General features: G+C 48.6%; 1 pseudogene; it reads right to left on the reverse strand.

Moving 5' to 3' along the window:
* Nucleotides 1–2,935: 2,935 nt before the first annotated feature.
* LOC140411382 (NACHT, LRR and PYD domains-containing protein 3-like) overlaps nt 2,936–18,452 on the reverse strand; it is a 219,801-nt pseudogene continuing 204,284 nt past the window's right edge.

The raw sequence follows: 18,452 nt of genomic DNA on the forward strand, positions 1-18,452 counted from the left end.
TACATTTCCCAGCTGTGGGTATCATTGGTAAAGTCACTATAATTGTCGACTCAAATTGCTCTGAGATATTGCTGTTGTGCAGTTCTTGAATCATTGATCGAACTGTTCGATAAAACTAAGCAGAATACTAGGATACTTCAAAATAATCACATTGGAGGGCGCCTGGAGCCAGATACAGAACAGATCAGATTAATGATCACTGACAACAATTTATTTTTAAAATCCAGTTTCTATTAAACCGAATTAAAATTCTCAAACTGCCATTTGAACTCCTGTCCTCTGGATTATCAACATAACCTCTGGATTTAGTGCAGCAACATAACCAATACACTTCCCTCCCACAGTCCAAAGATGTTCAGGTTAAGAGGATTGGCCATGCTAAATTGCCCTTCGTGTCCAAAAAGGTTAAGTGGGGGTTACTGGGTTACGGGTATAGGGTAGATACGTGGGCTTGAAAGGGGTGCTCTTTGTGGGAGCCGGTGCAGACTCGATGGGCTGAATGGCCTCCTTCTGCACTGTAAATTCTATGAACCTATAACTGAAATCCATTCCATTAAATGGCCATTTATCTCATTGCAATTTGTGCGTTGTGTTAATTGGGTCTCAGTCACAACATCGCAAACATAGATGAAAACTGTCATGAAATGTGTTGTTTTCTTCATGTTACTTGATAGTTTCTCTATATCTGTATTAATTCCTCATTACAGTATGGTGATTAATTTGACATTGGAGTTGTAATTTTTACATTAAATATAGTCTTATCCCTCTGCCCTTGATCTGCCAGTCTGTGGCCCAAGTCAATATCTAAAAAGAGGCATCTTTCTTGTGTGAACTTGTTGTTCCAATCAGGTCATTGCAGATTACAAATTATTGGTTCTCATTCCTTGATTTTGGAAGTCTGATGAATACAGTGAAACTGCACCATTTATTATATCAGAGTGAGAAGAGAATAACACATCGCATAAGATAGGGAATGTAAAATAAAGCAGGAAATAATGTAATGTGCAGCAGGTCCACCAGTATCTGGAAAAGAGCATCAATACAACAGAGTTATATCATAAAGAACCTGACCCAGAACATCAAACTATTTTCTCTCTGATTAAATGCTAAAGATCGTGCTTTGTGTTTAGTCCATGCATTAGGCCCACAGAGGTTCAGACTGTGGATCCTGACATGGATGCTGTCCATTTAGTGAAGTATTGTTAACAAAGGGTAACTCAACATCCGGTTGAGTCAGGCTTGGGGTAGGGGGGGCTAATCACACCTCAGAGGGGAGGGGTATGGAGTGTGGAGAAGGGTCGTCCAGGATGTGAGGGGGAGTGGGGTGTTGAATAGTCCCATGACTGGTTTGGGGAAGTCCTGGTAGGGGGGAGGGTGGGTGAGGGGAGTGTAGAGGTCAACAGGGCTGAAAGGTGGTCAGTGGAGTGGTGTGGGGGGGGGAGGGGTCCTGTGGGGTAGGAGGAGAAAGTTGTGAGTACCCCATGTTGGGGAGAGAAGGTCAATTCAAGAGTTACAAAGCAGCAAGAAGTAGTTTGAATTCTTCAAAATGTTTCTGGGTAACTATCGATGTAACGCAGTCGGAACCGTCAAACATCTGTGATTTAAGTCACATTTTCAGATAGTTTCCAATGCAGGGAAATTGCCCACCAGAAATCTGAACTTTGGAGGCAATTGTCATGCCATCCTTACCTGAAACCTGGGTGGAAGACACTGTTCTGTTTCCTTACTTCAGGAAGACGGAAAACCATTAATACTTACAGTATGATTCCCCAGTTACGCAATCTGTTGGAACCTCCCAAACAGAATACTTTTCCTGCATCACTCCATGCAGTGGGTGTTTGTCCCTATTGGACGATGGAATCTATCCCAGTTGAACAGACCCTGTCCCCATTCTGAACCCCACAGGTTAACTTCCCAGCAGGGAATTAGTCATTGATACTGAGCAGCAACCCTGGGTACTTTACCCTCAAACCGAGGAATACTGTGTAATTGTCAATACCCCACTGAAGCCTAGACTGATCCCCACCCTGGGTCCTTCCTCTCTGTACATTTCCCCAGTGACCCATTGGGGAACATTCAGCCCCGGATCTCCTGCAGAAGCAGCACTGTGGGACCCGGTGGTGGAGTCTCGTGACCCTGTTGCTGGGTCTCTGATGTCACAATGGGAGATCATGGTGTGGAGATGCCGGCGTTGGACTGGGGTGAGCACAGTACGAAGTCTTACAACACCAGGTTAAAGTCCAACAGGTTTGTTTCGATGTCACTAGCTTTCGGAGCGCTGCTCCTTCCTCAGGTGAATGAAGAGGTCTGTTCCAGAAACACATATATAGACAAATTCAAAGATGCCAAACAATGCTTGGAATGCGAGCATTAGCAGGTGATTAAATCTTTACAGTCCAGAGATGGGGTAACCCGGGTAAGCGTTCTCCAAGGCGGCCTTCAGGACCCGCGACAACGCAGAATCGCCGAGCAGAAACTTATAGCCAAGTTCCGCACACATGAGTGCGGCCTCAACCGGGACCTGGGATTCATGTCACATTACATTCATCCCCCACCATCTGGCCTGCGAAATCCTACCAACTGTCCTGGCTTGAGACAATTCACACCTCTTTAACCTGGGGTTACCCCATCTCTGGATCTGTAAAGATTTAATCACCTGCTAATGCTCGCATTCCAAGCATTGTTTGGCATCTTTGAATTTGTCTATATATGTGTTTCTGGACAGACCTCTTCATTCACCTGAGGAAGGAGCAGCGCTCCGAAAGCTAGTGACATCGAAACAAACCTGTTGGACTTTAACCTGGTGTTGTCAGACTTCGTACAATGGGAGATGACACTCACTCAGCTCGAGGTAGAAACTGGGAAACGGCCAATAGGATTTCAACCTGGAGCACGGCCGGTTAAAGGGGAGGGACAGGAAATCAGACAGAAATCTTCAGATAATGAGAGCATTCAGTCCAGGCCTGGATCCCTGCAGCGACTTCAGCTGATTTTTTCCATGTGAACTGAACTGATTATCCTCCAGCCTGAAACGAATTAAAGATTGAACAGGAAATAAGCAAATTGAACACCAGTGTAAATAACAGGAAAGTGGAGTTTATCAGACAAATCTCTTTGTCGCTGGATTACCGGAAACCAGACAAACGACTGACAATGCGCTTCAGGATGTCGGACACATGGACCTACGTGGAAATTGCCCCAGGGTTCAAACTTCCATTGGGAAATTCCCCTGCTGCCAGTGACCCTATGTTAATGTCTCTGGCTCCGAATTAGATTTGGAAACTTGGAAACGATCCGCAGGGCTCCCCGAGATAATTGCCCAGGAAATGTTAGACAAAGTGAAACCTTCTAATACCTGGGTAACTCCACAACAGAGTCCCCCAATCACCTCCACTGATCACATACCGTCCCTCCATCTGACCCCCTCCCAATTCATCTCAACTACCCCACAACCACTCCACCAACTTGACTACCTCCTGAACCCCTCCAACATACTCTTTGACCAAATCTGACCAAATCCTGACCTGACAATGTTGCTGACCGAACCCCATAACCCCGATTTAACCCCATTACCCACTGAGTTCGATGACTCAACTACCCTCCCCAACCCGACGAGACGCCTCCCCAATTAACTTTCCAGATCCCGATCAGACATGAATGGCACCCCAACCTCTTGGCTATCCCCCAACTCCCTTCCTGATCCCTTTACGAACTACATGACCCAGCTATTACTTCCTTGACACTCCCAATTAACCATTTATTCACACACTTCACTCACCTACCTACCCAACCATCTACACATTTACTAATATTAATAAAAATTCCGGACCGTTAACCTCATCAGAGACACCTCGTGCTGTAAATTGGATGTGTTCCCTATCATCCTCGACTCTACTCTGCTCTGATGGAGCTCCTTAGGGTCACTGTACTGAAGATTCCGCACAAATATGCAGCACTTTCAGGTTAGGAGAATCTGTGCACACAGCTGCTATTCACTTATAATTGCTGCTGCTTGGAAGATTCAGGCCAATTTATATTTCAAAGTCCCCTTCGTATTTTAATTCTTACACCAGAAATTAACACAAACACTCACTTTATCCCCGCCAGACTCCTGCAGGTCATTATGAAGTGGCGGAGAGCAGGGACAGATTGGTCTGTGAAGGCATTTGCCTGTAGGTTCAGATCCGTCAGTGACTGGTTTGTACTGAGAGCATAGTCGATATCCTCAGCACAAGTATCTGTGAGAGCGTTATTATACAGACTGGGGATGAGAGAGAAAAAAAACAGCACAGTAAATCCCAGTATTTTAAAGAATTTCATCAACAGCGATAATAATGTACAGTAAGAGACATTCAGAATGCACAATTCAGGACTGGTGTTGTGATGGGGGTGAAGATATTGGCTGTGATTTTGACATAAGCTATGAAGTCCTGACATCAGGTGTGCATGTGGGTGGTGTGAGCAGCATCGGCAGAGCTCTGAACATAATATTGTCAGAGTCAAACATTTAATCGTCTGGCAGGCTGGGGGAGCCATGCACTAGGATGCCATGTGCAGGGGAAGTCCCAGCTTCCCAGTTAAGACAATGCTGTCACCATCAATTTTAAAGGCAGTCAGCAGCACTTTCAAACACTCTGGAGGGACAAACAAGGGAGCTCTGCTTACTGAATGTAGAGCTAAAATGGGCAAAAGGCAGACCAAACACTGTTCCTAGTCACTGATGCTTCCCATGCTGCTCAGGCGCAGAGGGAGGTTCTGTTTCCTCAGGAGGGGAGGCGATATCCTATCAAACCAAAAAAGTGTGGATGGAAATTGTTGAGGAAGTGAGCATGTGTGGGACTGTGTTTATGATGCTACAAAAGAATCAATGCCCTTATGACAAGCTGAGTGCAGCACACAATATTCAACGTACAGCCTTCCATCTCTGTGGAGGCATGATGGACAGTCAGGCTTGCAGCAGCATAGGGTAGTGCCTGTCTTTGATGTGTGTGTAACCATGAAAATTTGGGTGCTTGTGGAAAAGAGCAAACAATGTCAGGGAACGAGTCAATGTGGATTGTGGCATTGCATCTTTCCTTCCTTACACCAATGGAAGATGAAGTGCTGGAGCAGGGTGGACTGAAGGCAGAGCGAATGGTTTGTGGAGCTGGGAAAGTGAATGGCCTAATGACTGGCCACAGGAGAACCTCTGGTGACCACAAAATTTTGAACGGGATTATCTGCGCCACCCATGGCGTTTATCGTGGCAGTGGAGGTGGCTTAATGTTGGGTGGTGGCAGGATCTTCTAGTCCCGCTATGGTCAATGGGAGTTTCCATTGAATGCAACCCCATCGTTGGGAAACCTGCAGTGGGGGTTCACCAGCAGTGGGACTAGAAGATCCAACCACTGGAGCGGCTGGAAAATTCCAGCCATCGTGCTTTTGTATCCATCACTGGTCACACAGAACAGTCTGAAGGATATGGATTGAGTTGGAATAAGAACAGAATAACTAGGAGCAGGAGTAGGCCATTCAGGCCCTCGAGCCTGCTCGATAAAATTTGATAAGATCCTGGTTGACCTGATTGTGCCCTGAACTCACTTACCTGTCGCCTCCCCAGAACCCTTGATTCCTGGTTAATCACAAATCTATCTTAACTCGGCCTTGAATATATTCATTGATTCTGCCTTCACCAGTCTCTCGGGAACAGAATTCCACAGAGTATCGACCCCCTCATCTTTGTCCCCTGATTGTGGACAGACAACACACATGAGCTTACACACCCATTCTTCTGGACTCCAGATAACAAAAGCTCAGTCTATTTGATCTTTCTCCACAGGACAATCCCTCTATCTCAAAGATTAATAAAGTGAACCTTTCCTTAGTTAACCATGAATGGTTCATTCTTCCCAGATAATTTTATTTTTCATTGGAATATATCTTTGTTGAGCCTTATGAAATGCCTCCTTAAATGTCTGCCACTGTTTCTCTAGTGAACAAACGTTTGTGCTATTTACCAGGTACACTTTAGCCAACTCTGTCCTCATACCCTTTTAATTGCCTTTATTTAAGTTTAAGACACGAGACTTCAACCAAGGCATCTCACCCTTAATACTGAAGGAAAACTTCTAACATTTACAATCACTGCTGCCTGGAGGCACCTTTGAAATGATGTCTTTAACTAATCTTGACTCATTGCACATTACAAGGTTTAAAATAACCTGTTCCATGGTTGGCACTTGGACATACGACTCTAAGAAACTGTCTTATATACACTCTAACCGAACAGGGTCGGACCCAGTCAGCTGAGTGGTCGATGGACCAGTCGGTGAGCTTCTTAAATGAGAAATTTACCCAACAACGGAAGGAGAGTGCAGAGGACCTGGCCCAGGCGGTGGACTTGATCAAGGCAGTGGTTGACAGTGTGGGGACGAAATTGGCGGCTTAGGGGCAGGCGATCCAGAGGTTGGAGGAGCAGGTGGGGGAGCAGGAGGAACAGTTCACCTCAATGGCAGCAGAGATTGGGATGCTGCGTGACCAGCAGAAGAGGCTGCTGGAGAAGGTAGAAGACCTGGAAAATTCCTCTCGGAGACAGAACATTCGGATTGTGGGTATGCCGGACGGAATCGAAGGATCGGATGCTGGTGCGTATGTGGGGAAGATGTTGGAGAAGCTGTTTGGGGAAGGTGTGTTTGATCGACCGTTAGAGGCCGATCGGGCCCACAGGGCACTGATGCGCAAACTCCAAGGGGGGCGAGCTGCCTAGGACGATCGTGGTACGATTACATCGGTTCCTGGTGGAGCCATCTGGGATGGCCACTTCCAACTAGGTACAGAGCAACTCGCAAAGACTGATGGATAAAATGGACAAGCCACGAATCAGGCAGGCTCAGAGCCTGAAATGCATATTTGTCAGCAAAGTCCAGACGGCATCAAAACTCCGTCCCATTAGCCTGTTAATCAGGCCGATTAGCAGGTGGTGACTCACCTCCCCCATAACAAAGGACTGGTACTCCAGCAATTTAGGACAGTCCCAGACATTTCGGCGCCACTCCCTGTCCAAGGGAAATGCAAACAACGGGGTCAATGACCGCTTGGGCCACGTCCAGCCATCCAGATCCCTGCCCATTTATTGGCTAAAGAATTGAACAGAGTGATCAGGGATCACCCAATTAGTAAAGCCCAAATCGAAGGACCGCCCAAAAGAGCGCGAAAGACTCCCGAGTATAAAAAGAAGAGTTCGCTATATGTTCGCTCTCATTTGGCCTTGGTACATCGGTCACGGCTATCGCCAACTGCAACAACACCAGAAGCAAGTTCGAGTTCAACGCCCACTACCAGACGGATGAGCCCAGCTGAGCAGCAGTTACCACTTTGAACCCAAGAGATCCAGAATTGAACAGCAGCCACTATTTCCTGACCGAATCTGGGTGCCCGAAGTTAAGTACAGGTTGTAGATTAAGTTGATAGATTAACTAATAGGCGTAGTTGATTAGTAGTGTTTATGTTGCATGACTAATTGTATGTAAGTAAAGTACTCTTGACCTTGAACTAACTAACTGGTGTTTGGCTCTTTGGTCGATAGTCGATTGAAACTTGTGGTGGTATCATTTGATACCTGGGGACTCTAAGAATTCGGACATAGACAATAAAGAAAGAAGAATTGCCCTAATTGGAACAGAGCCACAGAAAAGACCAAGTAGTAGAGAAAACGCACAACAGTTATTGGCGACTCTGGCGGGATTTGACCCAGAAGTGACCGTGACACTCCGTGCGAACCCGCCAAAGCATTTGAATTAGAATCCAAATTGGCAAAGTAAAAGAAACCACAAGCGAACCCAATATCGATCAAACCTCCAGAATTCGGAAATGTGTAATTTGCATGCGTACTAACAAAGGGATACAAGGTAAACTCGATAGATTTTGTTGCGTGAAACTTTCGGGAGTTGCGTAAACTGGAAAATAGCTTAAGCCATACCCGTGTTTGCACCACCGCTTTATTCCCCCTTGTTCCAAATTTCCAGTTAGAGACAGAAGTATTTGTCGGGATGGCCATAAAGGCAATGCCTTATGCATCCACAAGAGCCCGAGGTCGCAGCGACCAATAGATCAAAACAGTGTCCAGTATGGGAAGAAGAGATCAGGAAGTACATAAAGAGGAAAGGATGGTCATTCTGGTCTGAACTTTGCGCGAATGAAGAGACAGGTCCTGGCAGCATAGGACAGACTTGGTGGGACAGAGTGGCCGAGATCCATAAAAAGAGTTTGACTAAGGTTCGTAAGCCGATGGCAATCGTGTCCTGTCTGGCACAATTGCGAGGCACAGAAGAGGTCATGAAGACGCTCCGCAAGCAGCTAGATGAGAAGGAGAAAAGTATAGAGGGAGATTTAAGTGAATGCGAGAGATTAAATGTACAGCTCCGGGAGCAGTTAGCAGCGAAGGACAAGGAAATGGATGATGTTAAGAGGGCACATCAATCCCGTCTCGCCCAATATTAAGGGTGGACAGGAGCTATGCAGAGGCCCCCGAGGAGGGACTATTTAGGGAGCGACGGTACCTCCAGACGGAATTCAACTTGCTGACTACTGGGAAAACAGAGGCGCAGTGGAGGAAAGCGCAGGGGGCAGCATATGAGTATGGGGAGGAGGCGAGTCGGATGCTGGCACATCAGCTTCGGAAGAGGGAGCCAGCGAGGGAGATTGGTGGAGTTAGGGATAAAGGGGGGAAACACGGTGTGGAATGCGGTGGGAATAAACGAGGCATTCGGGACTTCAATGAGGAGCTGTATAGGCCTGAGCCCCTGACAGGGCGGGGGGGGGGGATGTGCCAATTACTAGATCGGCTGAGGTTCCTGAGGTGGAGGAGGAGCAGGTGGTTGGGCTGGGGGCACCGATTGGGCTGGAGGAGCTGGTTATGGGACTAGGGAGCATGCAGGCAGGGAAGGCCCCGGGGCCGGATGGGTTCCTGGTAGAATTTTATAGGAAGTACGTGGACCTGCTGAGCACGTTGCTAATGAGGACTTTTAATGAGGCGAGGGAGGGGGAGACCTTGCCCCCGATGATGTCCAGGGCGCTGATCTCTTTGATCTTGAAGCAGGACAAGGACCCTTTACAGTGTGGATCGTACAGGCCGATCTCGCTCCTCAATGTCGACGCGAAATTGCTGGCGAAGATTTTGGCCACGAGAATTGAGGACTGTGTCCCGGGGGTGATTCATGAGGACCACACGGGATTTGTGAACGGTAAGCTGAACACCAATGTGCGGAGGCTCCTTAATTTAATTATGATGCCTTCGGTGGAGAGGGAAGCGGAGGTAGTGGCGGCTATGGACGTGGAGAAGGCCTTCGATAGGGTGGAGTGGGAGTATTTTTGGGAGGTGTTGCGGAGGTTTGGGTTCTGGGAGGGGTTCATCAGTTGGGTTAGGCTACTATATAAAGCCCCGGTGGCGAGTGTGGCTACGAACTGGCGGAGGTCGGAGTGCTTTCGGCTGTACTGGGGGACGAGGCAGGGGTGTCCACTGTCCCCCTTGTTGTTTGCACTGGCAATAGAGCCGCTGGCCATGGCATTGAGAGAGTCCAGGAACTGGAAGGTATTGGTTCGGGGGACACACACCGGGTGTCGTTGTATGTCGATGACCTGTTATTGTATGTTGCGGACCCAGTGGAGGGGATGGCGGAGGTCATGCGGATCCTTAGGGAATTTGGTGACTTTTCGGGGTGTAAACTTAACGTAAGCTCTTTGTGGTGCACCCGGGAGACCAGGGAAGGGGGGTAGACAAGCTTCCGCTGAAGAGGGCGGAAAGGAGCTTTCGGTACCTGGGGATCCAGGTAGCTAGGAGTTGGGGGGCTCTGCACAAGTTCAACTTGACGCGGTTGATGGAGCAGATGGAGGAGGATTTTAAAAGATGGGATATGTTCCCACTCTCACTGGCAGGTAGGGTGCAGTCGGTTAAAACGACGGTCCTTCTGAGGTTTCTCTTTGTATTTCAGTGCCTTCCCATTCTGATCCCCAAGGCCTTTTTTAAACGGGTAATCAGGAGCATCATGGGATTCGTGTGGGCGAATAAGACCCCGAGGGTAAAAAGGGTTTTCCTGAAGCGTAGCAGGGACAGAGGAGGACTGGCGTTGCTGAATCTATGTGGCTACTACTGGGCAGCCAATGTGGCGATGATCCGTAAGTGGGCGATGGAAGGGGAGGGGGTGGCGTGGAAGAGGCTAGAGATGGCGTCCTGTGTGGGCGCGAGTCTGAGGGCGCTGGTGACGGTACCGTTGCCACTCCTGCCGACAAGGTACACCATGAGTCCAGTGGTGGCGGCGACTCTGAAGATTTGGGGGTAGTGGAGGCATCATAGGGGTGAGCTGGGGGCCTCGGTTTGGTCCCCGATTCGAGAGAACCATCCGTTCGTCACGGGAAGGATGGATGGGGGGTTTCTGAGCTGGCATCGGCGGGGATTAAAATAATTGGGGACCTGTTCATTGATGGGACGTTTGCGGGCCGAGGGGCGCTGGTGGAGAAATTTGGGCAACCCCCGGGAAACCCTTTTAGGTATATGCAGGTGAGGGCGTTTTTGAAATGGCAGGTGAGAGAATTCCCGCTGCTTCCAGCACGCAGGATTCAGGACAGGGTGATCTCGGGGATATGGGTTGGAGAAGGCAAGGTATCGGCGATTTACCAGGAGCTGCAAGAAGAGGAGGAGACCTCGGTGGAGGAGCTAAAGGGCAAATAGGAAGAGGAGCTCGGGGAGGAGATAGATGAGGGTCTGTGGGCTGATGCCCTGAGTAGGGTTAATTCTTCCTCCTCTTGCGCAAGGCTCAGCCTGATACAGTTTAACGTTGTTCACAGAACGCATATGACAGGGCCGAGGTTGAGTAGGTTCTTTGGGGTGGAGGACAGATGTGTTGGGTGCTCGGGAGCCCAGCAAATCATGCCCATATGTTCTGGACGTGCCTGGAGCTGGATGGGTTTTGGAGGGGCTTTACGAGGACTATGTCCAAGGTGGTGAACGCCCGGGTCAAGCCGAGCTGGGGGGTAGCATTTATTTGGGGTATCGGACGAGCGGGAGTGCAGGAGGCGAAAAGGCCGGTATTTTGGACTTTGCGTCCCTGGTAGCCCGGCGGAGGATTTTGCTGCTGTGGAAGGATGCGAAGTCCCCGAGCGTGGAATCCTGGATTAATGACATGGCAGGGTTCATCAAGCTGGAGAGGATAGAGTTTGCCTTGCGAGGGTCTGTGCTAGGGTTCTTCAGGCGGTGGCAACCATTCCTAGATTTTCTCACGGAGCGTTCGGAGGAGGTCAGCAGCAACAACAACCCAGGGAGGGGGGGGGCGGGGTTCTTCTGGGGTGGCGTTTCGGTTAGGGTAGGGTGTTCCCTATTTGTGTTTTTATTGTTATATGGGGGTTATTGTAGTTTTTGGAAACTCTATGTATAATTCTTGCGGGTGGTGTTCTTATGTTCTGGTTTCTTTTTTCTGTAGAGGGGAGGGGTTTGTTGAAAATCTGTTGAAAATTTGAATAACAATATTTTCAAAAAAATAAAAAATCCTGTCTCGCCCACCTTAGGAGCTTCCAAATCCAATATGATAAAGCCTACCAGAACACACAGCGTGCTGCACTGGGAAGAGAAGAGACAGAGAATCAGGTACAGCAGCTAAAGAAACAATGTGAGGACCTAAAAGCAGCCCTCCGAGCACTCCACAGTTCCACCACGGAACAGAGGCAGAGTTCGATGGACCATGCCAAATGCAGGCAGCAAATTGCAAGGTCGCAATCCCTGCTATGAGTTCAAAATGGGTTTAGAGACACCTTTGGCCCACAGCTAGACCAGGAAGACGGCGTCGATTGGCAGGAACTCAGCAAAACGGCCCAACGGTACGTAAGCGAGACCGAGAATCAAAGTAGAGCCCCCCAGGCCCCGAAGAGAAAAGCACCCACACCACCGACTGCACAGGCAGCACCCAACCCAATGAACCCCATCACCACAGCGCAGGGTGACCACGGGAGACCAACCCGATTTTGTGTACACCACCCCATTATCGATCACGAGACGCCCGTGAGAATATAGATACTTTCCACCCCACGTCGGACCCACGTCACTTTTTCGAGTGAGCAAAACAACAAACCCTTATGTATGGTTTAGACGAGCTGGAGCTCATAGTTATGTGCTTAGACCCCTCAGTTAGTTCAGCCCTTCCCGACCCACAAAATGTAGGAGGAGGTAGCCTCCAAGAAATGAAAACGGCCATTTTAGAGCCATAGGGTATAACAGAGGAGATCCGGTTGACGGACTCAACCGGTGCAGGCAGAAAAACGGAGAGCATCCCACAGCGTTTGCTGGACGCCTTTGGATCCATTTCACTGCGGTATTCAGTGAGTTAGCCCGTGCCCATCTACCAGCAGACAATACGGCCAAATGGACAAGTACGTTAGTGTCCCACGCCACAGAGGCAGGACAGAAGGCTTGCGCCAATTATGACTCCTCAGACCCAGCACACAATGAAGTGTGGGTTCTGAAACGATTGTCCAGAGCTTGGGAACAGTCGATGCAGAAAAAGACAGAACATGAGACAGTGGATGCCACAATGAACCCAGTAAGGGCACACCAAGACCCCGCATGGGTAAATGAAGGCAGAGGTACAGCGCAGCACCCCAAAACACAGGAATGCTATAATTGCGGACACAAAGGACATTATGCTTGAGAATGCAATGCCCCCCCCCCCCCGAAGCAGAAAAGGAATCAGCACCCAAACGCCCCCCCTCCCCCCCCCCCCCCCACCCGCAGAAACAATACCTGACCCAGTCACCGCATTAGCGCCCAACCAGATAATTCGGCCAGGAGTGGCACTGATTGACGGTGTTCAGACTCCCCAACTTGGGTCTGCGATACCCTTTGGGATAAGTCCGGAAGACCTTTAGTCACAGGCACAGTCCGGGGACACCCCGTAGAGTTCCTTTGGGACACAGGAGGGTCCCGAACCACGTTAAACTCCTACATCATGTTCCAGAAAGAGATTTGGCCCACTACGGATATCATTACCCTTAGTAGCTTTACAGGTCACCTCCAGCAGGGACACATCACAGCCCCTGTGGACGTACAGCTCGGTAATATTGGGACAAAACATTCGGTTGTTTCAGTAGACTTGCCCCAGGCAGCAGAACACATTCTAGGTATCGATTTCATGAGTACACACGACCTCTCATTCGACCCAGTTAACTGATGCATTTGGAAAATGACTAGAGCAGCACGAGCCCCCGCCACGCTCAAAGTAGGAGATTATGCCCATAGAATCAGCTCGGTAGGAGAGTACTGGTTTGATCCACAAACCATTACCACAGACAAAGCAGTTAGAGAGGTCTTTAAAATACATAAGACAGCATTTGCCGAGCACAAGCACGACTGCGGTAAAATCCCAGGTGTTGTAAACATTACAGGTCCCGATCCCAAGCCCCAGAAACAGTACGGCTTTCCCCAGCAAGCCGAGGAAGAGATAGCCAAAGAAATTCAAAGCTTATTGAAACAAGGTGTGATTCGACCCGTTGCATCGACAAATAATGCCCCGATTTGGCCAGTAAGGAAACTCGATGGATCATGGCGACTGACCATCGACTACAGAGAATTGAACAAAGTGATTCCCCTAGCAGCCCCCTCCGTTGCCACAAGTCCCGAAACCATGTTGTGACAGGGACTCCAGTCGAAATTTTTTTCGGTATTAGACATCTGTAATGGCTTTTGGTCCATTCCACTGGACAAAGCATGCCAGTATAAATTTGCGTTCACCTTCCTGGGACAGCAGTACACGTGGACGTGCCTTCCACAAGGCTTCCACAACTCCCCTTCCATTTTTCACAGACAATTGGCAAACGGATTATCTAAATTTTCCCAACGTGAATGCCTTGTTCAGTATGTGGACGACTTGCTCCTACAGACTTGCTTCTTTCTGAATTATTGGAACTCCTTACAACGATTGGATGCAAAATTAATCCCAAGAAAGCCCAAATTCTTTAGGGAAAGGTGACTTATTTAGGTACAGTCATCACGCATGGGAAGCGTGAAATAGAACTCAAAACGGATTGATTCCATCGTAATTTTTAGGACTGTTTGGTTACTATCAGAACCATATCGATGGATTCTCCACAAAGGCATCCCCACTCTCCGATTTACTAAAGAAACAGGCAGCATGGAAATGGCTTCCACAGCACACAGATGCTGTGGATGCATTGAAATGCGCCTTGAGCACAGCCCACGCATTGCAAGCCGCCGATCCCCACACCCCGGTACGCAATAGAGGTAGCGACCACAGATCGAACCCTTTCAGTCGTACTCCTGCAGGAAAGGCACGATCATCTGGGACCCGTGGCCTATGCCTCACGAGTCTTAGACCCGGTCAACAAGGATTTTAGGCCTGCGAGAGGCACCTATTAGCAGTTTTCTGGGCGGTACATTACTTCTTGTACATAACCGGACACAACCCAGTCACTATTTTGACCGAGCACACCCCGACACAGCTTTTATTGGACGGCAGACTAAAAGATGGCACAGTAAGCCAAATTCGAGCAGTGCAATGGACCCTACTCCTACAGGGTCACAACATCACAGTAAAACGGACCAAAACGCATATGTTTCTGGCCGATAACTTGCATTATTCACATGAGTGTGAGATCATAGCCCCAAAACACACCACAGGACCTTTTGTTCCAAAGTCGGTACCAAGAAAGACAGGTATCGGACCCCAGCCCACAGACAAAGCCCTAAGAATTTATGTAGACGGATCCTCCACAGTCCTTGAGGGGGGGAAAATGATAACAGGCTGTGCCATTTATGTAGAGGATGCGCAGGGACGCGCTTTAGAAGAGATAGCTTTAAAGTTGCCTGGACACTTAGGTTCGCAGGCAGCTGAGTTAGCGGCTGTTGCTTACATCATCCAGCACCCTGATTCATTCCCGACCCCTGCAGACATATATTCGGACAGTTTGTACGTCTGCAACAGCCTAACGGAATTCCTACCCCTGTGGGAATCAAGAGGATTTATTTCCGTGGACCGAAAACCTCTACCCTCAGCCCCACTACTAAAACATATCCTTCAGACAGCTAAAGGCAGAGAATATGGCATCATCAAAGTAAGAAGTCACCATCGCTCCTCCCCACCCGGTAATGTGAAAGCCGACACCCTAGCAAAGGCAGGCTCACGGCATGGCCACTTTTGGCAACACCACCCCACCCCGCCCCCCCCCCCCCCCCCAGAGTGCCCCAGGACATGCAGTTCAGGTCTCACAGACCAACATCCAGACCTAGCCCAGGCATAAAAAGAAGACGAAGCATTAAAGCAGATTTTGAAAGGAAACTCCCCAGCCCCTTATGAAAAATTTAGAAATTCTTTGACGGTCCACGAGGGAATCGTTTTAAAAGATGGAGCTTATGTAGTCCCCACCCAGGACAGGAACAAAATAATTTGCAAGTTCCATGACGGACATGGACATCAAGGGATTGAATCTACCCTTGACCACCTCCGACCCCTCTGCTGGTGGCCCAAGTTGAAAACCGACGTGTCTACTACTTCGAAAATTGTTTAATTTGTGCTCAAAACAACCCCGATAGGTATGCAAGAAAAGCCCAGCTCCTACACACGCGCCTGTAAATGGCCCGTGGAGAAACCTCCAGTTGGATTATATTGGCCCCCTCCCCCCTGCAGAAATGGTTACAAGTATGTGTTAGTCGTGATAGACACATTTACGAAATGGGTTGAAGCGTTCCAATTGAGAACAAAAACAGCCAAGGCTACCGCAAAGCTCTTAAAAGAACAGGTTATTACAAGATGGGGACTCCCCCGTAGTATTGAATCGGACCAAGAGTCCCACATTACGGGAAGGGTCATGAAAAATGTAATGACCATATTTGGAATTAAACAGAAGTTCCACATTGCCTATCACCCGTAGTCCAGCGGCATTGTGGAGCTCATGAATCGAACGCTAAAAGTGACGCTTAGGAAAATGGTGCAGCAGCACCAAACAACATGGGACACAGGGCTCCCATTCGCACTGATGTTTATCAGGAACACAGTGTCGAGCTCTACATGATATAGCCCCCATACCCTCATGACCGGACGACCCATGAAGGGTACCGAATACTTATTCGGACTTGATTTGGCCAACCCCGCAGTCACCGCCCTGACCCATGAGAAAGCAGTCCAGCACATGGTAGAGAATATTGAAGCAGCACAGCTCGCTGCAGCTGTTCGACTAGGCGCTAAACAAAAGCAGAGTAAGGCCTGCTTTGATAAAACAGACGGAATATACAGTCAGACAGCAAGTAATGATCACCTTGTACAACCCTAGTCCGTTCCTCTCCCCTAAATTTGCAGGACCCTATTCAATTTCAGACAAGGCAAGCCCCTCGGTTTATAAAATCACGTTTCCAAAAGGAAAATCAGGATGGTTCCATGTAAATCAGCTTAAGGTTTATGGAACGCAGTGCAGCCACTCGCACCATCTCTCATTGGCGATGGCAGACACTGAGGACTGCTCACTGACAACCCGAGTTCCCCTTCGCCAGCAGCAGCACATCCACAAACAAGACCTTGACCACGCCCCCAGAATCAAATTTCACCCTGACGCTTGATTCGGCTGCCTGCGACAACGACAGCATTACCGAAGCCCCTGAGAGACCCGAGCAATGATTCCTCGAACCAGGCCCCAGTCACTACAGGCCCAAACACCGCGACGACAATACGATCAGCCTCTTTGAAACAATTTATCTGCCCAATCCAGAACCTGACCCGCCACCCGAAGATAGCGACACCCCCCTTGCAACCTCCCTCTGGACCATGAAGCACTGGCACCGTGACAACTCCTGTCGCTTGACAAGAAATGACGAAATGGACCCCACACCGGCTCAAGCCGCGTTAGCACGCAAACTCCGTGAAAGAGTTTGGCACCCGGGAGATGGTGACAGCTACTAGTCTCACTCCCACCCCTTTGCAAATCTATTCGAAATGGAACCTTGAGGTGTCCAGATGATGAGAGTCAGGAACCGATGGAGATTTACGGTGTCCTGTACCCTGATGGAGCCTGCCCGCTTTCCTTTCTTTAATTTGTTTATTTTAATGTTGAATGTTTGTTCTTTGTGCAACTATTTGTGTCGACCTCACTGAATTTCTTGACAGTTTATTCTTTCGGCCTCACACCAAAGTTCTTGATGCAGCCATAATTACTTGTCTGACACCACATGGCAGTTAGTAAAACAAGTTTGTCTGGAATCCATGTCGTTACAAATTCATACCGCTCTTGGAAGGTCACTCAGGCAGTGGAGTAACAGCACTGATCCCCGCCCTGCCTGGGGACTCCCTATTCATTTGGTCAGCCAAGCTCGGGTAATGGATCAACGGTACTACCCGGGGATCCCACCCATTCTTGCCCTGCCACGGATCATACGCACCACCCCATTCGACTACTTAAAGAATGGTCTTTGCCACTACTTTTACCCTTCCCGGCAACCCTTCGGTTGCTATTCCCCCAACATACTATTTACATGAAAGAAACACTTGGTTGGAAACACAAGTTTGCAGAGGACGGAGAAATTGTCCACCCACTCAGCTCATCGACCACAGGCTGCGAGAATGTTCGTGCTGTGACACAGAAATTGTTTTTGGAATGTCTTGTCTCCGCAAATGGTTGGGTTTTTTTTAAATGAGGGAGTCACATATGGTGACGATTATAGTGGCAAAATTGATGTTAAGGAGACATAGACGGACATACGAGATGTTAAACAACACGATGATAACAGACACTATGCTTGTTCCCTTCGAGAGATACGAAGACACTCGACGGTGAAGGAAAACCAAAACAAGATGAAGTCGACCCTGATGATCGGCACCATGATCATCGCTGGAACAGTCCAGTTACGCGCGTTACACACTTCTACCCCCTCACCACACAGGCCCCGAACACGACCACCCAACACGACACCCCGAACCCGGACACTACACCGCACACACACCCAGCCACCGATACCAGCACATGGTGTGAGAACCTCCTCAAGTGGTATTCACTGTCCTACACAGTGGAAGCCTTACTAGTAATAACCATATTGTACAGTGTCATTCAGACAATTAGATTGCAGAAATCAAGACGGAGAGCCTCCCGCCCCCAGTGTATACATTTAGAGCCCCTTTCCTCTGACTCCAGCAAACCCCACACTCTTTCTGAACCTTTTCTTGAAAAATTCCGCGGTTGTTGTTTTTGTTAATAAAGTTTACTTTCTGTGTATGAATGTCAGTGATAGGAAGAAATGCGATGCTGCTATCGGATTTTTTTTTGTATTGTAACAAGAGCAGCATGAGTGTAGTCTAGTTAGAGGCAGTTAGAGGTTCCCCTTTTAAAGAATGTTAAATGGCCCCCTAGAAATTCTTAGACATGTGTTGTTTAGGGAAATTAGGTGAATGTTTTTGGACCCATAGGACAGAGTAGAGTAGAACCTGTCC

This window comes from Scyliorhinus torazame, chromosome 4, assembly GCF_047496885.1.
Source record: "Scyliorhinus torazame isolate Kashiwa2021f chromosome 4, sScyTor2.1, whole genome shotgun sequence".
Classification (NCBI taxonomy): Eukaryota; Metazoa; Chordata; class Chondrichthyes; order Carcharhiniformes; family Scyliorhinidae; genus Scyliorhinus; species Scyliorhinus torazame.